Raw genomic sequence first — 26844 nt, forward strand, 5'->3', positions numbered from 1 at the left:
TTCTATTGTAGATGTGTGTTATATAGTTTAATATTGTGTAATAACTGTAATTATGTAATTTCATTCAAATTCTTCAGATTGTAGTGTCTGAATAAGAGCAGAAAAACAGTTCCACTCACATCTGACGAGCTGATGACCTCTGCAGTCACGCTGAGCATTCCCTGCCAGATGCGGGAGAGGTCACGCAGGTTAAAAATGTAGTGGAAGTTGGCAGGAGTGGGCAGCATTTTGACCTTTGTCAATTGCCATAGTCTTCGGGTCAGTGAAACAAGCCTGACCACTGTGTTGCGTACTTCTTCTGAAAACCCCGATGGTAACAGTAATGACCAGAACCTATCACGCCTGGAGCAGAAAAAGATAAATACGACATATGAAAGCGAAAAAAGAAAGGACTGCGCTTAGCGGACAGGAAATTCACATAAGCGAAGGACAGGATGAGTGAATGTGGCCTTTATGAATGATAGAATACTGAGCTGAATAAGAATGACAATAATGACATAAATGACAATATTACACATATATCACATTTACAGACTAACCTGTATGCTACCATGAAATATCATTTGAGAAGTCAATATAAAGATTCAGACCTTCAGGCAGAGAGAGAACCACTAACAGCAACACATAGTCAGAATCAATATGCAATTACAAAATCGGTTCTGCTTAAGCAAAGCTGTTGACAACCTTGACCGAATTAAATGAGATGTGATAAATCATATTTCTCTGAGCCAGGCCGAGAAGCATGTTGCACATACTTCTTTTGTTTTTACAGTATATTACAATGATAGTCCAAACAGATAATTTGTTGAATATATGCCATCAAACCATCTGTGAAAATTTTCCAAACAATGGTATCATTTTTACATTTTAAAATATACTTTATGCATATCCTACAGTTCTATAGTTACAGAACTATAGAACTATAGAAAAGATTAGAAAGAAACAATGACACAACCACAAGGAGCAGAAATGTCATATTTCGAATAAAATGTTACATTTTATGTGCCGTAGGGGTTGAAAAATCTTTCCTCAGATTGACCTTCAGATCTTTCATTTTTTGACAGTGATACTAACCAAATATCTTGTCTATCGATGCATTGGAAGGAAGAGAACAGTTGAAAATAGAAAACTGTCTCTTCAGTCTCTGGGGGATGTCATTTCGTCCCCCTCCAGGGTGGATCATAGCCGCCAGGAATTGTATATCCACAATGTTGGTGAACTCTCCTGGTTTCTCCAGGTTAAAGAAACCGTTTTGCTCCATCAGCTGCCGAACTATCTCGTTAGTGACCTGTGAAGAAAGTAAATGGAATCTGTGAATATGTTTCTCAGTTTCAACTTTGCAAATAAAGTTCACAGAGAGCAGATGTTTTAGCACCAAGGAATTATGATTTATAATCACAATCTATTATATCAAAATTTGATAAATGACTGCAGACATGCCTAAGAGAATATGTACACAACAACGTAAATTATGCAGGTGTTCATCTTGAATCTGTTTAATGAATGAATGAGACATTTATATAGCCCTTTATTGTGTATTTCTGTGCATTCACCTGTGCTTCTTGGAAATAAAAAAACAACAACATACAAATAGCGGCTGTTACATCCTGCAGTTAAATGCATCTGCTTACGCAGCTTTATCGTTTGCAATTTCTTACCTGGTCGCCCCACTCATTGATCACAGGCATATTGATGTCATCAACAAAGATGGACATTTTCTTCCCTGCCGGAGGTCCGTAAGTGGTTCCCATTCGTTTATCTACATAACTTTCCACAGAACGCTAAAAAGTCCCAGACACGAAAACAATCATATGCATGCAGATTACCCACAAATACATCCAAAGGCAGCTCATAAATTAGGAAGCACAGATGAGATTTGGATCAATAACGCAATAGTCAATGTTGAAGCAACGAATGTTAAGGAACCATTAGCCACGCTGAATAACCCTTAATATCTGAGCCTGGGGAATGCTATGCTTTCAGGTCTTGTTTCTAGATGTTACACTTTCCCAAAAGATGGCACTTTCTATGAAACCTGTAAATACAATGTAATACTGTGAATTTACATATAATTTAATCAACATACAGTAAATATTACATATATACAATCCCAAATAAGTGTAAATATACAATTTATTATTTTTTTATTTTAATATATTTTAAAAATAGCCCTTAGCCCTAGCTTCCAATAACCTAGTAAGTGTCATATGATCCTTCAGAAATAGCTTTATTATACTGTGAACAATGATTCAACTGGAATTTCCTGTAACTATTATACAATTTAATAAAAAACAGTCAACTTATAACACTTTAACTATAAGTTACCATTGGGTTTTTTCATGGGTGTAAGCTGAACTGCTGCTTAAGTAACTTATTAGAGATAAAAATCACAATAAATTTATGTGGAAATTGTTCCTGGGCTGGGCTGTATTTAACCCAGCATTTTTTGCATGTGCAGCCTTCATAAAAACTTTTACCCAAATACCTGCTGATTAAAGACAGCAAAATACTGAACATGTTTGGGGCAAAAACATTGTCTTTATGTACCTGAAACATAAAAGGTGTGGTGGCAGAAGAGAAGTTGAGACTCTTGGCGGTGTGGGACTCTGGGTCATATTTAGACAAGTAGCCTTTGATGATGACGGTTTTGGCAGTGCCCTGCTCTCCTATCAAAAGCACAGCCTGAAACACATAAGGAAAACATGAGTAGACTCCAGAGAGGGTGACCATCTGTCCTTGTGTACAGCTAATCATAGTGCTGGCAGCACAGGAAAAGTCTTGATGACAAACAAAGTAGCTGTCCATTTAAACGAGCCTCACTCAAAGGAATCGATAATGCAGCACTACAGGGTGACATTGATGAAAACTAAGATCCAGAGGCTTTTATAATATGATCTACAATTGCAGTCCAATATTCAAAAACAGATAACCCTAGTCCACCAAAATGATGCTTGTTCATATGTCAGAGCCGTCGCTAACAGGTGTTTGGGAACTACGTAACAAAGATGCAGTATTTAAAATATTGCTAGTCTTGAGAACATATTTTAACATACAAAGTAATTGAATTAACACTTTTATCATACTACATCTTCCCAATTGTTCATACCATAACACACAGGTTGTCACAATTTCTTGAAAATATGAAATATGCAACAGACAGATAAATGTGAAATGCGAGACGTTACAAAAAGCATTATCAATATAAACAAAATTATGAATGTGTTTGTGCTCTGACAGCAAAGACTCACTTTGCATGAGTTAATTAAAGTTCTTGCATCTCTCAAGATAAAACTTGCTGTAACTCAAATTCGGCATGTAGTGTATTTTTCACTTTCTCTCTCTCTCTCTCGATGAGAGATTCGCATCACTGCTGCAAATCTGTGTAGTAAATTGCTTGATGCACCCAATTTTGAATGTTAAACAAAAGCAATATTGAATGCAATAGCAGATGAGGATAATTATCCATTCATGATGAATATATTATGGACCTTTTCCTCATTTATTCGGAAGACTTGGAATAAAATGCAGAAAACAGTGGATGACTATAGGTTTATGGTGTGCAGCTGTCCCACAGCAAACAAATTAAGTGATGATTAATTTATGAATCATACTTTATTCATACTTTAGTAAAATGATGTAATCCCTCAAAACAAGTTGCAGCAAGTATACACGATGCGGTACGAGAAATCACAGAGAATTTAAATGGATCATACCTTGCCCTGCTTTGCAATGGTCTGGATGAGAAAGTCAGTGCGGACATTGTCTACATTTGGCACCAGTATGGATCCATACTCCGGTGTGGAGTCAGGTGGGTAAATATACTCTTCCACTCTGGTATTCCAGTGAACCCAGTGGCCTGCAAAATACACAATAGCTAAATTTCCATTGTAAGCACTCTGAATAAAGCATCATGCAAGCACCTTCATTAAAATTCCAGAAAGAAAAGCCAATGTGTTCTATAATTAAATAGGGTTATTAGCCCTGGTTCTGACTCACAAGAGTTTTTGGCATGAAAATGCAAGGGCTGGGAAACTTTATCTTGCTTAGACATGAATGCTGCCAATTAGGGGTCTATTTGAATTGCAAAGTGTACAATATTTTGCTGACAAAATTTGGAAATGACCTTGTGATTTTGTTACATGCTTCAGCCGAAAACAACAAGTCAACCCGAAATATACTTAACATTGTGGCCCATCAAAACCAACCAACAAACACAGAATCAATTTTAAACTATACTGTCTTGAGACGACAGACTTCAGATTTACTCTTCTCCACAAGTCCAAATTTGCCTCTCTATACAAAAATGTCAGAGAAATTCTGTAGCCTGCTGCTTGAATTGTACTGACAGATGCAGTAATGTCTTAGCATTTTCCTGTTCAGAAGAAAGGCTGTCAATTAGTATTACTAAACCAACTTTCCTTGTCATTTACCAATTGGAAAATCTATAAACTGTTTCTGCTTTATCAGATCGATGAAGTCAGAAATTTCTATATTGATTAGTTAATAATTGACCTAATAACTTTAGATAAATGGAAGAGCTATAGTAAACAGAATCATAATTGACAAAGGTAAATGTATTGATTGATGAGTGCAAAAATAAAGCAATTATAACATCGGAGAGAAGGAGGTGTGTAAGTGTGTTTGATACCATCATTAGTGACATAATAGTCGAACATAGTGTCCTCGTTGTGGGGAGGGATGCTGGGAAGGTCCAGGCGAATGTTGTCATGGTGACGGAGCCATCTCTCTAATTTCATTCGATCATCCAGTTCCAATAGGGCTCCCACACTCCACATCAGAGCAAAGACGTACAAACGCTCCATGTGTTCACGAGACAGCTCCCCTCCCTGCTCCTGATGGGTTACATCATCAAAGACATCATCAAATGTCTGTCTGAATATATATATTTTTCACAATAAAAAAAGAGAACTCATATTATGCTTTATCAAACATATCCAAACCAAAAAAAGAGAGATAATAAGAAATAAAGGTTACAGGTACTTCTTTATAGAGTCAATGGGTACAATGTATAATTGGGCTAGAATTCTCACAGAATGGTAATGTGGTGACAATAGGGCTGTATAATATAATATAATATAATATGTATCTCTAACTAAATGCTTTAAGAATGGCACTGCAATGGACACTGTGTGACATTTCTTGGGAACAATTCACCCTAATCATATTCATGACTTTCAGATAAGGGAAAATCCGCATGGGTTGAATATCAAAACGTCATGTGCTGATTAAAATTGGTCAGTAACTGGTCATAACTGCAGTCTGCTATTTGGCATATACTGTATGCAATAAATCACGGGACAACAGCTCTGTTCTTTAATCACAGAAGCTGAAGTTTAAATCACTTATTTTTGATTGACAAGTTAGTAGGCAGTCTTTCATTGTTGTAAAATCTGGGTTAATGAGGACTACGGCTGTTGAATCACAACCTTGGGCTGAATGAGTCCTTGCAGCATATTTATGCACTGCATGATGATGAAGGCCTCCAGCATGTCCATTTTATACTGCAAAGATTGGACACTGAACCGATAGAGCTCAGGAAAAGAAGAGGAGAAGAGCTCCCTCAGGACCACCCCTTCCTGAGGGGAACGTTTCTTCAGCCAGCCCTAAAAAAACACACACACACACGAATGAAAAACCTGTTAGGAAGGACACACACTTAGTGAGAGATAGACATCTGCACACTGAAATTAAATGAAGTATTCTTTAGAGCTCGAAAATAGTTTGTCCTTCTTTTTCTGGCTCTCCCTCATTTACTCTTCATCCATTGAACAGTTGAACGCTTTGAAGTCTTTTATAAAGACAGAGAAAAATGCCTTGGGGATTTTAGACTCCAGTAATTCAGAGTGGAGTATAAGGAATAACTATAGCAGAACCACTGCTTTATACATTCAGGGTTCTGCAGATGTCTTTCTTCACTTTTATGATGCAAATGTGCAGGGACATATTTGTAGATTTTTGTCTATCCACTGAAAGTCCATTTCCCCTAAATCTTTGATGCTTCAAAATACATTACAATCCAGCGATTTAATATAAGTTCTGAAAGAAGCTTTACTGAATCATATGATGAAACCCGAAGGCTTCATGGCTTTGGATTGACATGAGGGTGAATAAATGATGAAAGAATTACAATTTTAGGTCAAACAACGAACAGAATAGCATTGTTCTCCAATAAATTAAAATTCTGTCATCAGCTGCTGACACTTGTTTAGTTTAAAACATTTCCATGATTCCATTTATTAAATAAAAAAATTTTTGTAGCTCATTATTCCTTTATTATTAATAGGATACTTTAAACCTTCACTACAATGTTCATTGTGATGTCTTTTGGCCAATTTTGTGTCAGAGTTGTTCTGTTGCTTGTACAAAGCTATAGGTATATTATGACAATGGTTCAGAAGGCCATTTTATAATATTTTATATTATTTTTAATTTTTTACCTTTTCCTATTTTTAGTGTTTTACATTCACTTATTATAACTTATTATGCTAAAAATCTTAATTTTGTTCCATGCCAAGAGGAAAAAACCTGAATAATGAATTTTCAGTTCCACTTTATATTATATCTCTTTAAACACTACGTACTTAATAACAAAATATTGAATTGTCAGGGGCAATGTATCTATTGTGTTCATGTTAAATTGCAAAACACTTTTGCTGCTATTAAGGCAGGGTATGGATCAGGCTAGAGCCAGGCTTGCTATGGTGGAAGCAAGGTGTAATGTGACTACAGAAAGGATTTGCAAATGTTGCAAATTATAGGACAGTATTTTCAAATATAAGTAGATTGTAAAAATGTGCATGTACACAATAAGTACATCATGTCAAAATATATACTATACACTATATGTAATAATGCTATGAACTTGTTCCCCATCACCCACCTCCAAAATAGGGCTCCAGTTAAGGACAGAAGAGCTCATAAACACCATCCCATTACGGGACACTGTGGCTGGGGAGGCGTTATCGATGTTGTGTGGTTCAAACACAATCTTGCAATTGGGGGCCATGGGAATGCGATCACCATTGGCCAATGTCAGTGTGCGGTTATCATCCAGGACAGAGTTTAGGTTTTCAATCCATATAGCATCAACTGGCCCATCAAGGACAATCCATATGTGTTCTCCTATGTGTTCCCCAAATAAAATATGAAGAACAAATGAGAAATGTAACAGATACAAATACACAAAAGCATAATGCTGTGGCTTCCATCAATCATTGTGATCAATGGTTAACATTTGGCATCTTATGGCTGATTACTTTGCCCATTAGTGTCTAAAGGCCTGTTTAATGTCTGCTTGTTCATTGATTTGAAAACCCTATTGATAGGCTTCAGCATGTTTTTCCCATTTAAATGAACCATTCTCTTTCATGTGTTATAGATTTCACTGCCTTTTATGTAATGGGAGGACTAGTACACTCTTGCCTGTTTGAGAGGTTTTTTAACCACTTTGGAAGCCGTTGGCTTTCTTGCCAACCGACTCTAATATATTTGAAAACATTTACTCATAGCAGTGTTTTTGCACATTTCAGACCAGACATGACAAGTCTGATTAATAATTTCAATGTTCAGTGCTTTACACTTTAAATTTACTTTGATATATATTTAAAATATCTCAGGAAATTCAGCTTCAAAAAGCTTAATGCATTCTCTATTCCTCTTTTTAAATAGTTGATCTACCTTTCTTTGCTCTGAGTGTTTTCCTCCAAAGAGTGGAAAAGATTCCATCAGTCCAGTCATTGGTAGCCACATCAAGTCGACCAAACATTTGAGGTGCAGTTATAGCTTTAGGGTTCATACGCATCTCTCTGTGAGGCTGGCCGCAGTCTAAACATTGTTTCACAATCAAAATCACAAATTAAATAAACATCAATAATGAAATTAAATTGTTAATGGTCTAGTTTCGGTGCCTAATTTCTAATTCTCACCGGTCATGGCCTTCATTAGAGTATGAATGCAGGTTGTTTTTCCTGCTCCGCTGGGTCCTAGTGCCATCATTCCATGACGGACTCTCTGAGTCTCATATAGCTGAATGACCTTTAACCTCCACGGTGGGTGATTGATCAGACCAGCCTCAGTTACCTATTAAGAAAAAAAAGAAAATTATATTATATATTACATTAAAATTATAATTTAAATTATGGTGTAGTTTTTAACCATCATCAACCAAATAACCTGTTTGTCTATGGCTGACTCCAAATCAGGGTATCCGGCTTTATCCAATTGAATTCCAGGGAAAAGATCTTCAATCAAACTCAGGAATAATGGCTCATCCTCATCAATCTTAAATGACAGAGACACATTTTATTGTTGTTACAGATGGCTTTAGAAAGGAATTCTGATGCTGAACTGCAAAGAGAGAGAATCTATCATTTTAGAGTTGACTGTTGACTGTTCGGTCTATTAGTACAGCATACAGTATTTGAAAACTATGTATGTATACTGGCACTTTTACCAGTTTGGACAGGTTCATGTCTCGCAGAACCCTCATGACAATAGTAGACTCTGTGTCATTAGGATTGGCCCGTTTTGCTGCCCCAAGTGTACGCAGGACGGACAGAATATTGCGAAGACCGAAGTCATAGTGGACCTAAGAGGAAAAAAAAACACACAAATCAAGCTCAGAAATACATCAGCAAATCAATAAATAAACATACATATATATATACATATACATACATATATATATATATATATATATATATCTGGTCTAAAATAAAGAAATTGCATAAAATGACCTGAAATAGCAAATAGTAAACTTCACCTCTACCACAACCTTATTCAAAATGTAAATTAGGTTACGTATAATTATGCACAAGTATATTTAACAATGAAGGCTGACACGTTTAATCCAGAGCATGCTCTTGTCAGGATTTAGGTGAAGAAGAGAAAAAATACCATGTTTATCCTCTCGGTAACTGGATATTGTCACTTTCCTGAGCAACAACTTCTTACTGTATTTTCTAGCCTTAATCTATTTCATAGTAAGTGGGACAGAGATCAGTGAATATCTGATTATTAGTTATTGAGTACATTGCTACTATTGATAGTCACCTGCTTAGAGAGCTGCTCCTCGCACAGTTTGTATAAAGTGAAGAATTTCCTGGCTAGTTCGATATTGTCAATAAAGCCACAGCTTGCCAGTTTCACTCTGATAATTATTTGTCTGTCAGGAACCATCATCGCCACCGAGCGGAAGTTAATTTTCAGATTCTCTGGAAGTTCTTGCCTTCCCGCATATCCAGGATTCTGAAAATAACATAAAAACCAAAAAACTAAATGTGAAAATAATAACATTCTGTGCATAGTATTCAGGTTAGTATTAACGTGTAACCTTGTAACATTCCTACATTTCATTTTGTCTTTTCCCACAGATTTTCACAAGCAGTAATTATACAAGTACAAGTAACCGTATCTAGTTGTGATGTTTAATGTGTTCTATATAAAATTAAACACAAAATAGGGTCAATTGACCAGAAGTGAATAAAAATGTTCCCTGTATCTCATTATACTGTTTTAGAAATTGTAAAATTGTATTTATTTATTTTAAGACTGGCCATGTGACCAACACCAATTATTACTGATGATATGCAGTCACAGTTCTATTATGTATTTACAGTGAAAAAATGCACAAACCACTGGAATACTTTTTATGTATACCATTTAATAGTTCCTAATTCCTAGTGTTAAAAGTAATTCTTTGTGAGATGTGTCATATTTTAAAGAAGGCATATAGCCACCAGCCCACCATGGTGAGGAAGATTCCAAATTCTGGGTTCATCTCACATTATCTCCATCCGTAAAGATGAAGTTCTTCCTCCGTTCTTTCTTGCAGGTGAGTACAATGGCGATTTGCTGAGCTGCCACTGAAAGCACTGGTAGGTCGATACGGTTAAACTCATCAAAACACCCCCAGGAGCCAGACTGAGCAAGACCTAGAGGCACAAAAAAATGAAAGAAAAATCATCACCTTTAAGTATGCAATAAGAACATCCTAATAAAATGACAAAAATCAAAGAAATGGGTTATTCGTGTTTAATTTCACGCACCATATCACCCGAATATTACTTGCGTATGGGTGATGAATTAGAGATGATTGCTTACAAGTTACAATGAATGACAATATGATGTTTTTGCAAGAATTTAAAGTTATAATGCATGTTTTTATGATATGCATTGGCACCTTTGAAAATTCTGCCCAATCCTCTGAAGTCCATCTGATCGGAGCAGTTGAATACCACCACATATTTGCCCAGGCAACGGCCCATGTCCTTAGTGGTTTCTGTCTTTCCCGTTCCAGCCGGCCCAGCTGGGGCTCCACCCATGCTCATTCCCAGAGCTTGAGCTAAAGTAATGTAGCATCTGAAAAATGTATTGAAAATGGCACAAAAAACATTTTACATAAAAAAATCATGATTAGTATTTGTTTGTTTTCCAGTAAAAAATCTGAACATTCATAACATCATGCATTAATATTATTATTACTTAATTCCAAACATATTCTCTGGGAGGGAAACTGCATAATTTATCGTTATTATAATAGTACACACAACATGTAACAAGGACACCATAAAATAAAGTGTTACTGAAATCACATCTGCCTTGTAATTATACATAAATGGCCCCACAGTGGGAAAATAGAGGTAAACAAGCTTGTAATTGCCAGCAGCACCTGTCAGTGAGAGGAGTGATGACCAGCCTGTCAGTACAGCCTAGAAACTCATTCTGATACACGAAACCCACATCTGTGATGTTGATCATCATCTTATCCGAGTCTTCATTAAAGTAAAAGCGACACTGCTTCAGCCATTCAAAGTCTGTTGGACTTTTGATGTGCAAACGACACTGTGTGATAAGAACAGACATTGAGTGCTTATCTTTTGGATTTGTCTCAAAAACATGTCTATGAATGCTTAAAACTGCCTTGAGTACTGTTTGGCATTCAGTCATGAGATATTAAGACATCCAACCTTGCCAGTTGACATATCCAAATTATGAGAAACCTTATTTGATAATAATAATAATAATAATAATAATAATAATACAAAATAGAAAAAAATATATATAATAAACAAATTATTTGGCTTCCTGTCATCAGCTAAAGTGCCTATTATAAAGCTTTACAAAAATTTGGTTTGTTTACAAATGTAGCATATAAGCTGTATTAACTGTATTAAGGCACTCACCAAATCATCAAAGATGTCCTCTGGTGTACATGGATGGTGATTAGTGTTTCATACTTTGTTTAGTTCAACAGATCCAAGGTCCTTCGTGGTCATGTCAATCAAATTGTTGAGGAGCTCAAGAAAAAAATGGTTGGTTTTAGCCATGATCTTACGGTCATATCTGGCATTGCTCAAAGCATCCTCAGAATCCTTCGTCCAGATCATCTGGATTCCCAGTAAACCAACCTAATACACAGAAAGCATCCGATTAATATACTGCACCGTGTTGCTTAATTTACAGTACAATGTGTCGTTGCTGTCAGATTGCATACCTGTGCAGGAAAGAAGTCCAAAATTCGATCAACTCAAAGCCAGAGTCTTGAATGGCAAGTGCAGCTTGACGGATGACAAGGTGCAAAGATCTCTGAGATTCCTTAAGTAGCGCATTTAGCCAGACCTCCACATTGCCCTCTGCTATGACTGGCCTGTCCAGCTCAACTGTCTCGCCTTCTCTTGATGATATCGCCAGAATCTTATCATACATCTTAAAAGCAATTTGTTGGGAAAAGTTGATTTAATATCAAAAAGCAGATATTATATTATACTGTATTTGCTCAGTTAAAGTAGTGATCACCTTTTCATGGAAGCGGACACATTTGATGTTGTCAAAGATGTTGAGTAGGTGAGCCTGGATGGTGTGTGAGTCAGATGCTTGGCCTAAAATCTCTAGCAGGGCAGGGTCTGACACAAAAAAGAAACGCGGAAAGAGCAATCGCTTCTTCTCCAGGTACCTGTAAAGAAATTGCTTAAAATCAGCTGCACTGAACCTGACAAAAAAATGCAACTCAAAAATATTTGAAGTTGTTTTCCAGATTATTTTTCCCCTTAATATAGTTCCCAGGTGCATCTCACTATAAAAAAACTGCTGAATCCTGATATAAAGACTTGACTGATAAACAGTTGCGTGACATACCCTGTGAGGGATTTTTGACACATCTCTAGCTGTTCCAGCAGGTGAGGCAGCAGCTGACCCATGGTCTCATCTCCAACACATGACTGGACTACATTAGGCATCTCATGAGCTCGAGTCATTATTTTCACCCAGGATTTATCGATATTGGAAAACCGCTTTGCTTCCTAAAACAGAAGTATAACATTTGACTTCAATAAGTCAATAAGATTTAAAAAATCATCACAAAATCATTCACAAAACAAAACAAAAACATCAAGCTGAAAATAAATGTTAAAAAAACCCATTATAATTATTTCAGTGTAAGAAAATCTGATAACACTTTATTTTAGGGTCTCTTAACTTATTAGCATGCATAGTACTAGACTATTAACCAAATATTAATAGTAATTAAGCATATATTAATCCCTTGTTCTGACCTTATTTTACATCCTTAATCCTACCCGATACCTAAACTTAATTAATAGTGAATAAGTGTTCTATAGTGTTACCGAAAACAAGTTTAGATTTTTCTCTTTGGGTGAAAACATGTCATATTGTAAAATTCATATAATTATGTCTTTTACCATTTTTAAAAAAATAAGGGAATGTAAGACAACCGATTAAATAATTACAAATACACAGAAAACTATATTGATTATCACATTCATCTATGATGCTCATATGGGATATGTGGATTTGAAATTAATCATCAGACTTAACCTAGTGTAACACCTAGCCCTCTGCTTCTTCTACATCCATTTCCTGTTGGGAGGCCTTTATAAACAAAGGGTCTTCACTAACTTAATGCAAAGTATTGCCAGTTCACCTGCCTTACCGAGCGGTCTACCATATTATTCCTGTTTGACTCTGCTGTGTATGATCTCTGCCTGGTAACCTGTGTTTTTGATTTTTGGACGTTACACCTAGCCTTATTCCTTCATTCTTTTCCCCATTGTTTTTCACTTTCTATAATGACTAAAAAATAGTTGTAAATGTTTGACAGTTATTACCTTCGGGAGCTGTTTGGCTATGTCTCCACCAACGAAAACAGCCTCAAGGTAAATCCAAAGGTTCTGCACAGTCATCCAGTTCTCAATGATATCTGTTGTGTTGGAGAGGTTCTGAACCCACTTCTGGATCTGAGCTTTGAATGGTGTGTTGTATCTATAGAGAGACACAAGTTATGTGAGTATATGCAAAATAACTGGTATTGATTCATTTCATTTGATAGACCTATGTTTTATTAAGTGACCACAAAAAATAAGTCAAAACATATACATTTAAATGCCGCAATACAGTCACAATAAATACTGTTACACTTTATTAGTCCTAAAATTGTATTGACTAACTTTGCACTCACATGTCAACTAACTCCCATTAGAGAATTATTAGTAGACTAGATAAGACTATAGTTGTACTAGCATAAAATAAAATTACGTATAGTATACTAACAGCTCACCTGTTGCTCATAAGTGAGCCAAGCACCATCAGGCTATCCTCCATATTAGTAATGATCTCTGATGTGCTGTCACCTCTCAGAAGGAGCTCCCCTCTGGTTTTAAAGTGTGCAAAAGTAAAGGTCTTGTTGTCCCATTCCGCAATTACTTGCTTGAGTTTCTGCTCGATGTCACGCTCCTTCACAGCACTAATACAGATGTCCTGCACCAATGAGTTGTTACAGTTATAACACAATTTAAAGGATTACTCCAACCCAAAATGAAAATGTGTCATTAGTCACTTACTCAAGAGCATCCAGACCTGTCAAAGCTTTGTTTGTTCTTTTGAACACAAGTTAAGATATTTTGCATAATAACCAGTAGGCTTTTGACTATCCCGCTGACAGCCAAGTAAATAACAATGTCAAGGTTCAGAAAAGTATGAAAGTATATATACATACATATTTAGATGCCTCATTAGCGACTGTTTCTATGGACCGCTATACAGAAGCTGTATGCCATACTGTAGCGGTCTTGATTTGACGTCATTTACTATAGTAATCATTGAATATTCGAAAGATGCCACAGTCCTGCACAGAACGGCTCAATGGTTCTGTGCGAATCTACAGTATAATGATTGATGTCAAGTTCACCGCTACAAGACGGCGGATGCATCTATGTACCTGGAGTGGTCCAATTGTGTATTGGGTCACGGCTATCACAGCACCACGTACACTGTTAAGTAAATGTTGGGTAACACTTTCTTTTGATGGTCCCTTATGAACATTCTTGTTGATATTACGTAACTTTGCACCTACATGTCAACTAACAACTGTCTGATTATTATCTGCTAACTCTTTATTGTGATGCTCTACCAACAGACATTCTACTGGCTGTAGGTATCTTTTCAAGAACATGTCAACTTATTTCAACCCTAACCCTACCAGTCTATTAATACTCTACTAACACTAAAAAAGTTGGTTGATATGCAGGTGCAAAACTGCTTATTGTCAACCGAATATTCATAAGGGACCATCAAAATAAAGTGAAACCAAATGTTATTTTTTTTTCTTTGTGTACAAGTATTCTCATCACTTCATAACGTTGAACCACTGATGGCAGATGGATTACTCTGAAGATGTCTTTCATACTTTTCTGGGCCTTTGCAGTGTTCATTATTTGGAAGTCAATGGGTCAGTCAAAAGCCTCCCAGTTTTGTACCAAAATGTCACAAATTGTGTTCCAAGGACAAACTATTTTTTAAGGGACGAGTAAGTGATTAATGACAAAATGTTCATTTTGGAGTGGAGAAACCCTTAAAGGCCAAAACTGTGATCTAATCTATTTGCAAGTATCTGTAAAGTGAAATTCTGACCTCAATTTCTTCTTTGTACTTAAGCAGTGGGGCTTCCATGATGTTGCGGAGCTTGAAGGGATCTATTTCAACCTCAAATATGTGACCTGTAACCTCAGTAATCCTCTTCCAGTGACGAGTCATCATGGCTTTGTTAGTCATTAGATCCAACAGGGGGCAGCACTCGCTAAAGTCATCAATCGTTTTTTTGAGGTCCAGAAATGCCTGCCACTCTTTAAGGGCCCGTGGCAGCTTACGGCACCTACAAAACAAAATGATACAAAAAAATTACATCACTACCTTAATGCATATGTTGAATATTGCACTGGTTGTGAGGTTGAAAGTTTATTGTTGTGTCTGCCTTATTTGTTATTTGTAAAATTCTGTCCATTATAAAGCGACTGCTTATAAAGTAAATCTTGCTGACAGCATATGACATAAAATTTTCATTGCTATTGTATTGAACTCAAGTATACTTTAAATTGAATCAGAAAGAAACCTCTTCTTACACCCTATTATTCTGCAAAGATTATTGTGTTACACTGGTTCTTGCTCCAACACAGCTGACTTTAATTTCAGTCCCTGACAGGCATGGAGAATGAATCTATTCTCCGAGAGGCTTCTGTGATTAGTTGCACAATTGAAATCCCTGGTGCTTTCATGCTTTTCAATGCAACTTTTATAATATGACTGCCAGAGAGTGGATATTCAAAAAATTTTGGTTGACTTCTTTAACCTTCTCACCTCGACTGAAACTCAAGTAGTTCATTGTTGATTCTGTCAATATTGATGTCAGCCCATGAAATGTCATAGTAACCGTTAACTGTGTCGATAACACTGTTGTAAAGTCCATAGAGCTTTTGGAGAAGTGTCAACTGTTTCCTGATCTCAAGCAACTGAGGATGTTGAGTAACTGGTAGGCCAAAGAGCTCCTCCCCACCTGTGTATGTGATGTACTTGCGGAATAGATTGTCAAAACGATTCTGTGGAACACCAGACCATTTTAGTAAATAACATCAGGCAAGAAACCATTCATATGTACGTTAACAAAACCTAAAAACAACTTCTGTTATGTCTATGTTTATGAAACAGACATGGTAAATTACTGTACCTGAAACATAATAAGCCTGTCACTGGCATCCTGGGAGCCAATCCAACCACCATGGGTCCATCCTGAGAATTTGTAAAACCAGAAAAACATATGCACATATTGTTAATTTATGATAAACAACCACTTTGTTTTTCGTAGTGGAAGCTTCAAAGAATTACTTTGATTTTTGTGTGTTTTGATTTCTGCCATTTTACGTTACAGAACACCCAAAGGAACATAAATCCTGAAAAACAACTGTGTTTGGGCTCGTAAATGTAATTGCCAGAGGGAACATCTCAGAGTGAAAGAAGTGCGTGAATAGAGTTTACCTGCCCCTCAGGACTCACCCCTTCATAGTCGTGGTAGAAGTGTTGGCAGTCCTCCACAAAGATCTCAACGTTTCTGATGAGCTCCCCTCTGAAATTTGGTTGAAGGGACACCAGTTCATTCTGCACCTCTGTGCTATGGGAAAGCAGTTTCTCCCATGTGTACCGAAGTGTGTCCACTTTATCTGCTTCCTCTTTGGCAATCAACAATCCATATTTATGTAGCATGCTGTATGATTCCTGCAGGCCAAAAACAGGGAAAAATCTTTATACCAGAAGACAATATGTAATATATATATATATATATATATATATGTATATATATATATATATATATATATATATTTTTTTTTTTTTTCTCTTTATTTCCTTTCTTAATATATTCCATGTATTCTGTGCATTGTATGGAATCCTTTTTTTAATAATTTTTATAATAATAAACTTTGTGTCAGATATAGTGTAAACACACAGCCGTGTAAATATCCTTAAGAAAATACAGATTTAATATATAGATACAGGTTAATTTTTCTTTATATTTGTATGTACCTCAATTGGACCAACTTGAAAGTCTATGGAGATCTGGTGTTCTCTGATCTCTTTAAGTGTTGCCATGGCGATACGAATATCATCAAGTCCTTAATCTGTCTGTTGAGTTTTTGCTCGCATCATCTATAAAAGTGAAGATCTGTTCCATCTCCATGCGATATTTCCTGTTGCAGTGGTGACCAAAATCCACCATCCAACTCTTTGTCTCAGCAGTAAGAGCCAATTTCAGATCCGCTGTGGGTAAGTTCAGCAACAATGAATAAAGAAGTCTTCAAGATAACAACAAAATAATAATCAATCATAATAATCAAATTAAATAACCAATTATTTTCTCCAGAAATCTGTCATAAGATCGAGATTATAAATAAAATAAAATTAAATTAAATAAATGTAACATGCATATATTACAACATACAAACAAGAAATTAAATATTAAACATGTTCACACTATTGCGGTATCATTAATTGAGCCATTACTTGTTCTTCTCTATAACTATTAAATTTCCTAGTTTCTGCTGATTCATAGTCTGTCTACCTGTGTATAATGCCAGGGCTCCAACTGAGATAAACTCAGGCTCTGTATTAATTTCTAGCTCCAGATCCCTGTAGTACAGAATCTGAGACTCAAATTCAGAAAGAAGAGGGTTCCCTTGGATGAATATCTGGATGGTTTCCTCTCGATCTTTCTTCCATATGTGGTGATAGAGACTGAAGCGATCCAGAGCATTCGTTATTTCCTGTGTGCAGTACATGAAAGGATCATCAAATATCACAGTCACATTATAACAAAAAAACCACTAAATTAAAAAAAAACAAAAAAACGTATTTCTGACTTGAACATCCAGATTCAAAATAAGTTAAAATCCTATCTAAGTAAAAAATAACAAACTGAAACAGACCTTTTTGGTAGAATTGATGGACGTACTAAGCACAGAGACCAGCTTGAGAATCTCTTTGTTCTCAGAGATGCTTTTGTGATAGTTCTTCATTTGGACATGAATGGCCTGGTTTGCAGATGCCGATATATCTGAGGTACTACCTTCTGGAAGAAGGAAACATTCATTTCAAAAATGAGAAGTCAAAGTTAATAAACAATAGCAGAGAGGAGCTGTAGGAGAAGGATTTTGTCTCAAATCAGTTATATGAAGGACCCTTTACTTCTAATCTGTTTCAGAAGATGAAGTGTTTACAGACAGAGCTGCTTCATTACAGTAAGAAGATATATTGTTGTGACACTGCTGTACTCTGTCAATTTTGTGTCAGTTTCCCTATTGTGAGTGCAAGCGACAGAGAAAGAATAAAGGACATGTCTAGGGACATGTCACCACTTCACAAAATTGCATTCACTGTCTGCATTCATTATCTTTATTCCCCAGTTTTATTTATCAAATGATTGGAGATGAACTTATCCATCCAGAGCTTCAATTTTTAACCATTATAAAAAGATATTTTCAACTGACCGAAGACCTTTGAGTTCTTGATTTGCTCCGCTGGGCTGTGTAATTACAGAGAGTAAATAAGAGTCATACCGGCTAAGCTGCGATAGGTTGAATCGCCGTCTTCGATTCACTCTCTTGGCTGTTCTGTTTCAGAGCAGCCATGCGTCGCTCACTCATTTTCTTCTGTGGCAGCAAATACACTCAAGTATGACATTTTGCATATATTACGCTCAAACAAAAACAACATCGATTTTGTAGGCCTATAGCAACTTTTGAGTTCAAGTCAGTTCAAGAAAACTAAATATTTAATTACAATATTTAATTACAGTTTTACTATGAGAGTAAAATATTAGGTAAGGTACACTATAGGCTACTTTGAAACCCATTTTACTTATTTAATTTGAAATTTTGAAGTGAAACTGGACTGTTCACAAAAATGGCAGGTAGAAATTTTCATCAAGAGGATTGGTTAAAAATAAATAAATAAATAAAATAAGAGGCCTTGTTCACCTCATCAGAAAAGAAAGTGTTCCAGGGCACTGCATTGAATGAAAAACTATGAGCATTCATGAATATGTTAAACATGCATAACATTTTGAATGACAGTGAATTTTTCTCATGAAATGCTCTACTTCTGACACACATAGTACTGTACAGCTTCTGATTACATTGTATAGTTTTCGTATATTATAGAGAACATATTATTTATTCTCTTTCAGCTACAGTTAACACTTTATTTTGATAGTCCACTTTAGACAACCTACTAGAAGTAAGTAACTTTGCAACTACATGTTAACTAGAAGTCATTAGAGTATTAGTAGACTGTCTGCTTAATATCCTCTAACACTTTATTTTGATGGGTCCATGACATACTGACTATGAGAAACTTTGGAAGTATCAACTTATTTTACTAACCTGAACCTACCTTAACAGTCTACTCTAAGTTAGTTGAGATATAGTTACAAAGTTACTTATAATTAGGAGAATGTCTAAAGTGGGCTATCAAAATAAAGTTCAATCAACTATATTCTTTTATTTATTCTATTTTTAATGTTGTTTCATTTTCCTGAATGTCTGTTTAGCATGAGTGGCTATTTACAGTATATAGTGTTCACACCACGTTTACAGTAAATATCTAGTTTAAGTGTATACAGTCATAGATGATATCCACAAAAAGTAATAAGCTATTTGTATTAATGGTGTGCATAGTTCATAGTGAAAAACTGGCATCATGTTTGGCCATTTGTGTGTATGTGTATATCTCTTAAAAGTTAATTAAGTCAAATAGCATTAATGAATGAAAACAAACCTTGGATATTCTCTCCTTGCTCCACTGTCCAACTCCTTTACTGACACTGACCACACAGTCCACAGCTCTGTTCAAGGCTTGCTGAACCTCATCTAACCCTGGAACCATGATGATGTTGGGGATGGCTAAACACACTCCCACCCTAAAGATTGGCTGCTGCCCACTTCCCTTCTGCCGACTTGAAGAGTCTGCTTCTGCTAAAATGGAAGTGAAATTTAAAGGGTTAGTTCATCCAAAAATTTTAATTACTTTTTCCTTAATGTCCTTACAAAGTCATAAGATTTTTGTTCTTATGTCTGCTTAATATCTGCCAGCTCTTTAAGCCTTAAACATAAGCATTGTTTAAGTTCAGTACAAAACACGGACATGCTGAATGTGAACAATACCTGATTAAAAAATACATTGATGAGGAAATAACACACATGCTCTGTGGTATTCTACAAAATTATTGTTGAAAAAATTCACAAGAAAGTCACATTAACCGTTATTTGGCAAAATCAATCTTTTCAATACGAATCCGCAAGTTTAAGAGTTTGGTGTGAGGGTCAGTGTGATTTTGCACATCTTCAAAAAGGAGCCGTGTGAATGTGTTGTGCAAAATATCAAAAAACTGCTTGGTTTGAAAGCAGCTTTTGCGTGAAGCATTCCTGCTTTAATTGGTAACAGTCAATAGGCCTATTTGCATGCAAAATTCCACTGAAATTGTGCTAATGTGAACACAACTTAAGAAAAATGTAACTCTAACTCGATAAAAACCCTTTATGAATAAACCAAGAATAAATAAATTAGCAGTCAAACCATTGAAGGAAGTGACTTTACAAACCCAGGAAATGCATCAGTGATGTTGCATGGATGCGTTTGCGCAGAGTTTCAACGTGTTACGGGTGAGGCGTAGTAATGCATCCACATTTCGATGGTTAAAATGAGACAGTAGCTCCTTTGCCTCCTCTTCCATCAACTTCATCAGATCCTTCTTCTTCTTCTTTCTAATCATTGGAGAAGAGGGGCCGACACTAGGGGCCATGGTGCTACGTGACAACAGACGGCCCTCAGATTTACATTCCTCCTCTTTGGATAAATAAAACAAAAATGATCACAAAAATGATACAAAAAGCTACGATGGATTAATAAAGCCTAGTCCTGCACTTTCTTTGGTTTTTCAGTGCGTTCCGCATATATGAACACTTTTCAGTAGTGATAGTAAAGATTTCCAAATCAATCCTTTCACACTGAGGGCCACTAGAGGAGATTCACTGATGCATTCACTAACGCTCAAGGATATTTTTTTCTTTTCATTTGAAATTATGCTTTCATCTAAAGCTAATTGCATTTCATTTAAAAATAATTTAAATGATCATTTAAAAAAAAAAAAAAAAAGCTCATTTCTGGTGCCGACTTTGGATGATGAACATCAGCTCTTACCATCACTATCCATCTGTTCCACTTTGCTCTCTGTCCTGCTCTCACCCCGATCTTCTTCCTTCTGCTCAAATTCCAGTAGCATATTAATCAGCTCATTGGCTGCCTCCTCCACCAATGAGCTTTTGGTATGCAGCATTTGGGCTCCTTTGATGCAAAGCTCCTAAAATAGAAAATAAATTGAGTGAGCATGATCAGACTGATTATTTCTTCATTCCGAAAACATTACTGGTGTAGTCAAAACAAGAAATGAGGTTGTTAAAAAGATGTAATAGCAAATGTCAGCAGCAACAAGTTGCAAAAAAATGCATCTTGTAACGAAAAAGTAAAAAAGCCATTATGTTTGCTTTATCTGCAGACTGGTTTATCAGAATTCAGTCCCAAAACATGTTTTCTTTAAAAATCTGGCATGCATTCTAACCAAATGAACAGCTCTACCTGCTTGGCCGTTTTTAAATAAAAAGACTTAAAGTGAGTAAAACTATTTTTGCTGTCACATTAAAATTTAAACTGAGATTCCAACTAAGTGAATTGGTATCTATGAATTTATAGAAATATCTCATCATAACATTTTTGTTTAATCTGCTGTAACCGCTGTCAGTATTAGGGGTAGTTGCTTATGCTTATTTACAAAAATATACAAATTCATACAAAATCGCCACCTCGTAAAATAGTTTTCTAAAGAGATTGGGGATGTAAGAGCCTATAATTTCACTGATCTGATTTTATATATTTTAGTAAGTGGAATTGATTCTGCCTCAAAATCCTCTCAATCCTTTGAGAATATGACATTTTTTATACATGTGTATACCTTTGTGGTCTGTACAAACTCCTCACAGGTGCATGGCTCATCTTCAGGCAACATACACAGCGTAGTTGTGCTCATTTCCTGGAGAACAGCATCAATTCTAAACTCCACCAGGTCATTCACTCTTTGCAGCAGAAGCTCAAGGTCCTCTGTGAACAAGGAGAAATAACCCTTTCATTTCAAATATCCAATCATATGGGGCCCATTTACAAATGTCTCGTGTACACAATAAGGCTGTGGGCATCCCTTTGTCCACACTAATGCTTGTTTCTGAATGGCAGTAAATCCTAACAGGCATATTCCTGCATAAAATAGAAAGCCTTCCAATAAGAGAGGAAGCTGTTTTAATAGCATTATACGGACCAGTAGACATTAAGCGTTCAAAAGTATATAATTGGATGTCCATATACTAAACTTGTGTGATCATGTGATCAGGAGATGATCTGTAAAGTGAAGTCTCTCACCAAGTCCAGTAGTGATTCGATTGAGGTATTTGTCTATGTTTAGAGAGGTCCAGCTGAGGATGTCAGACCGGGCAGGATGGCCTCATCTACTTTAGTCACATGTGGCATGAGCAATTGTTCAAAGGCTGGCTGGATCTTAGACCTCACCCTGGAGTTCTCTCTCACCATCAGCTGAAGCAAGGAACAAATAATACAACAGCACACAAGCAAAGAAAAAAAAAACAATACAGAATATCAATGAAAGAAAACATTAATAACACTTTCACACTGTATGCATGTGCTTATTTGTGAATAAAAGCCAACATTTGCATAAAATAAAGATTTTGTCTCTTCAGAATACTTGAATTGAATTCAGATATACCTGAAGTTTATTGTAGTTCTTTTTTAAAACATCCTTTTTCTGCTGCAAGATGGCTGCAAAAGGTGGAATCTCCAGGCCCATTCCTAGAATGCAGTCTGTTTCTCGAATCTGGGTCAGAATCTGGGGGTCAAAGTTAACATACAACTCCCGGTTTCTGGACTCTTGACTTGAGCAAAGAGGCTCGCTGAGCCAACTTTAACTGCTTCAACCTACAGACAAGTAGATGAATACGATTGCTTGTTTTGTTAAAAAAAAAAAAAATTACATTCAATTGTATATCTGTAAAAATGACCAGAATTGATTTCTATAAAAATATATATTCTATAAATATAAATTTGAAAAGGTCTACAATCTTAAAAGAGGAAAAGTATAATATATAAATAAATGAACAATAAATGAGTCATTAAAACAGTTCTTATTTTGACTCTACAAGACATCTGACCTGTGCCATCCAGCTCTGATGATAAAGCACCTCAAACTCTAGCAGCACCTTGGCCACCCGGTTGTAATTACGAATGATGGGTTTGGCATCTGGGGTGCTGAGTAGCCCAGGCATCTGCTGGAAGAGATCCATGGGCTCCTGGATGCAGCTGTACAGCTGCCGAGCCCAGAGGATCTTCCCTGAGATCGGAGAGGAGATCTGGAGCAATGGGGGTCTGTCTTTTGCTTGGTGTAAATTCGAGAGATCATCTCAATGTCCTTCCAAAGTTTTGCAGAATTTTCCGGTACTTCTCGCTGATGCCCAAGTCTGGGATGTCAAGCCTTGTGATATGTTTACAGTTGTAAAAAAGAAGAATTTTAACTAAATGTTGTTCTTTTAAACATTTAAGGAAACAAGTCAAATGAACCTTAAAAATATATATAATTTCTACAAAAATATTATGCAGCACAACCATTCACTACTATTATAATAATAAATGTTTCTTTAGCACCAAATCAGCATATTAGAATCTGTGAAAGATCATGTGACCAAGAACAACAGAATAATGACTGCTGATAATTCAGCTCCGCATTAACGTTTTTAAATTAAACTGAAAATTAAAATTAATTTCACATTATTACTGCATTTTGCTCACAATAAATGCTGCAAAAGAAACATAATTCTTTTTATTCTTCTTTTCTTAATATGTGCTTTATAAGTACTAATAGACAGCCAATATACATGTATACATTTTTTTAATTATAAAAAAAAAAAAAATAGACACCAATCCTCACTTGCATATATTCTACATGGCCATATTCTTAATCGTACCCAGTGCTAAACTTAACAACTACCTAACTGACTATTACTAAGAAGTAATTAGATTTTTACTGAGGCAGAAAAGTCATAGCTAATGGATAGAATCAACCCTTAAAATAAAGAGAGGTGAAGAAAATACCTTTCAAATTTCTTGAGCACATATAAAGCCCTCTCAGTATTTTGAATTCTGTCAAAGGTGTTGTCCATGAAATTTCTCAGTTGGTTCTAGAAAGAAATAGTTATAGTAAGTATAATAAGATATTTTATAGCGATAAATACAAAACTGAAAATGTACTTACATGAAGTTCACTGGTTTGTTTACAAAATTCATCATAGTCCTGATCAAAGTCTGTCCTTCTTTGGTCCAGAAAACTGTACTGTTTTTTCTTCATGGTCAACACAATGGCCTGGATATACAAAGCACAATATAATCACTAACACATAATAGTTTAACACTAATAACACACACTTATTTATTTATTCAACCACATGTAGTTCAAGATTGTTTGTTAATTGGCATATGGATCATAAAAGAAATGTTTAAGAATACAGCTTTTTTAAATAACAAACCCAGCTGTCGCTTCTGAACTCCGGTATGGACAGTAAAAAGTCCATAAAGTGGACTATACAGCTCGTGCACTATACGTCGTCCGAAGCCACGTGTTCCTTAGAACTATTTAAAGCTGCAGTCCGTCAATTTTAATGTTAACCATTGTGAATTGGGCTTAAGGTGATAGTTTTGAACACTGGTTAATAACGTACTCGCTTTAATATTGATTTTGATCATTTTTAACCAAAAAAAGTTACGCACTGCAGCTTTAAGTATCCAGGCTTGGAATGACACAAGAGAAGGTAATACATTAGGATAGTCATTTTTGAATGAGGTATTCCTGTAATGCCTTTTAACGGAACAACGAACAGATCTTGTACCAAAAGCATTCCCAGTTGGAAAGACAAATATTCAGTAGTTTGCTACACCAGCACTGAGGCTGTGTGTACCAGAACACCTTAAATGCCCACAGGAGCAGTTTGTTGTAAAATATTCATCGACTCCTACAGACTGTCAACTTTCACAAAGAACAGGAGTTAGCGATAGATCTTTATCAGCTTTTGTTCAATTATTCAATACTCCTGGAGCATGGAGTCCTCTGAGTCTGAACTTTGTTTCCATGGACACAAAAACGAGAGTGAATAAATAAACTTGGAATAAAGAGATGCAATGAATGTTAATGGACTCACAGTACGATATTGCTAGGTTAAAGCTACAGGTAACATTTGCCCTTTAATGCAAATCCAGGACTGACCCGCCAACTTAAACCTAGGCCTTAATGATTTTTAAATAAACCACAATACTGATCAGCGTAAAGGCAATTTTACTTCTGAATTGAGGCTTTAGTTTCCATGCTGGTTAATGTGTCGTGATGAGACATGCATTGTGTTAAAACAGGTTATTCCTTTACATTTACCTCCCATTTCCCCAGCATATCTGCAGTCTGTCCGTGGTAGGCAGCAGAAAGAACAAATACCGCTTAGTCCATGTTAACAATACTTACTCCAGTCAGAAAAAACTAATTATACATTAAATCAAACCTGAATTAAAGCGTTTTATGCAAAGCGCAGTTGTATACAGGTAAAGCAAAACAATATTCATATAATTTTTTTTATCATTCTGTATATTCTTACAATACAATAATAATGTCCATCAGGATTAAAAAAGACTGTCCATCCAAATATGAACATTTTGTCATCATTTACTTACCTTAGTATCCTAAAAAATTTGGCAAAATTAAAAAGTCCTTCTGTGAACAAAATATATTTTGAAGAATGAAGAGTTTCAGTTGCCATTGAAATCCTATTCAAAAATACACTAGAAGTTAATGGTGTTTGGTCATCACCATTCTTCTTAAAATATCTTCATTTGTGCTCAGCAGATGCTTTGGAACAGCATGAGTAAATGATGACAGAAAGTTCATTTTGGGTGGAATATCTATTAAATATTACGGAATAACATGTAACATTTGTAGCGAATTATCTAAAGCCAGCCTACTTTACCAGTATTCACCCTATGAGACTTACACATTACCATTATTAACAGTACATTGCAATGATTTTAGTATATTATACTCTGAGTGTATAATATGCTTCTTGTGAATATCTTACAATGACCACATAGACTGCACAGAAGTGTTTGACAACCTTTCATTAAATCTTAGGTTGTGCAATTGTTTTAGTTCACTAACAAATGCCTCATTCAAATGAAACATCTATAGGCCGCTAAAGAAGGCAACCTATCCTTACTTCAGTAATTACGCTATTATCTTCTGGGAATGTTCTTTTGTCTTCTGCGCAAATCTAAAAATAGACCACCCTGATTACTACGTCATGGGCATGATACCTGAAATCTGGTTGCCATGGTTTCCAGTCCCTCAATTTTGGAGTCCTGCAGGGCATTGTAGGTGGTAATGGTGCTAAACATGTTTAGAATTTTGTTCAGCCGCCGTTGAAATGTGTCAAACTTGCCAAAGATGTACATCTCGCTAAAGTCAAACTGGCGCTCCGAGGATTCTCCTCCAGTTTCTGCTTGGTTTTTGGAAATATTTCTGGTATTCCTAAAATATTAAATGGAAAGATTTGTGTTTACAAGTTATTTATCTGGTAAACACTTTTCTCTTAAATATATACTCAAAATTTTAAATGTAATATTGATCTACTATTCCACCACCTATTTGTTGTTGTCTTGTATTGATTTTTCTCTAAAAGGTATAAAGGTTAAGTGTTGTGTTTAATAGACACACAAAGAAATGCAAACAAACGGACAAGTAAATAAAACAAATGTGAAGCTTGCATTACAAAATTATAAATCATTAAATTAGTAGAAAAAATTTCAGCTGTGGAATTGTTTAAATTATCCATTTAG

The 26844-nt window shown here is 35.8% G+C and overlaps 1 pseudogene; it reads right to left on the minus strand.

Moving 5' to 3' along the window:
* Positions 1-26844, minus strand: part of LOC122360816 — an 81491-nt pseudogene that overhangs the window by 49998 nt on the left and 4649 nt on the right.

This window comes from Puntigrus tetrazona, chromosome 16 (genome assembly GCF_018831695.1).
Source record: "Puntigrus tetrazona isolate hp1 chromosome 16, ASM1883169v1, whole genome shotgun sequence".
In the NCBI taxonomy this organism is placed as follows: Eukaryota; Metazoa; Chordata; class Actinopteri; order Cypriniformes; family Cyprinidae; genus Puntigrus; species Puntigrus tetrazona.